This window comes from Chrysochloris asiatica, unplaced genomic scaffold (genome assembly GCF_000296735.1).
Source record: "Chrysochloris asiatica unplaced genomic scaffold, ChrAsi1.0 scaffold00059, whole genome shotgun sequence".
Classification (NCBI taxonomy): domain Eukaryota; kingdom Metazoa; phylum Chordata; class Mammalia; order Afrosoricida; family Chrysochloridae; genus Chrysochloris; species Chrysochloris asiatica.
Window position 1 is genome coordinate 3,167,992 of NW_006408577.1, and position 1,369 is coordinate 3,169,360.

The window sequence follows — 1,369 nt, forward strand, 5'->3', positions numbered from 1 at the left end:
ATCACTAGCCATTAGAGAGATGCAAATCAAAACAACAATGAGATATCTCACACCAACAATAACAGCAAAGATAAAAAATGTAGAGGACAATAAATTCTGGTGGGGATGTGGCGAGACTGGGACATTCCTGTATTGCTGGTGGGACTGCAAAATGGTCCAACCTCTCTGCAAAGCAATATGGCGCTTCCTCAGAAGGTTGAAAATAGAAATACCTTGTTGTCATTGTCAGGTGCCATCGAGTCAGAACCGACTCATAGCGACCCCATGCACAGCAGAACGATACAATGTCCAATCCTGGGCCAACCTCACTACTGCCTCCACACTCGATGCCATCAATGATGCCACCTGGCCGATCCATCTCTTTGGGGGTCTTCCTCTTTTTCTCTGACCCTCCATCTTACCCAGCATGACATCCTTTTCCAGCGATTGTTCCCTCCTGACAATATGTCCAAAGTATGAGAGACGAAGCTTAGCCATCCTGGCCTCCAAGAAGCACTCTGGCTGCACTTCTTCCAAAACAGATCTATATAAATACCTTATGACCCAGCAATTCCTCTACTTGGTATTTACCCACAAGAAAAACTAGCCACAACACGAGAAGATATATGCACACCAATATTCATAGCTGCACTATTTACAATAGCAAAAAGATGGAGACAGCCAAAGTGCCCATCAGCTGAAGAATGGATAAACAAACTGTGGTACATACACACAATGGAATATTATGCTACCTTGAAAAATAACAAGCTGCATGCCACCACCTAACATGGATGAACCTTAAGGACATTATGTTGAGTGAAATTAGTCAGTCACAAAAGGACAAATACTGCATAGGATCACTACTGTAAAAGACTAAGAAAAAGAACCCATACTAATCCACTAAAATGGATTCTTTGTTGGTTGCTGGGACAGAGGGGTGGGGTGAGGGCAGGGAGGGGAAGGTGGAGCACAGGGCAGGGAATAGACACAGATAGTTTGGGTGCTGGGGGGTGGGGAACATACAAGAAGGGGGAGGGGAATGGAAGAACAAAGCAGATGGGAGAACAATTAGGCAGGTTTGAATGGACTAAATGGGACAGACTAAATAATGATGTATGCACAACCTTGAAACAACAGGCCTCTGGGATACAGAGATTGAGACATGGTTGGAATGGGGGAAGGGAGGGAAAAATGTTAACAAGTTTGGCTGTCTTCTGAATCTTGGTTTTCCTTGCATTATATTATAAAATAGACACTGGAGGGGGAGAGAAAGGAATAGCCAGAAACATCACCATAGAAAGCTTGTAAGTCTGTCTTCTGCCTATAACTGATTGGAATACCTAAAATGGGGCTACAATGTGCCCAGTGAAGGAGGCTTCCTGTAGAGCTT

The 1,369-nt window shown here is 44.1% G+C and overlaps 1 protein-coding gene across 3 annotated transcripts in view; it reads right to left on the bottom strand.

Annotated features, from left to right (window-relative positions):
- The window catches only part of CERKL (ceramide kinase-like), a 201,187-nt gene that overhangs the window by 1,254 nt on the left and 198,564 nt on the right, over positions 1 to 1,369 (bottom strand). The window lies entirely within an intron of this gene.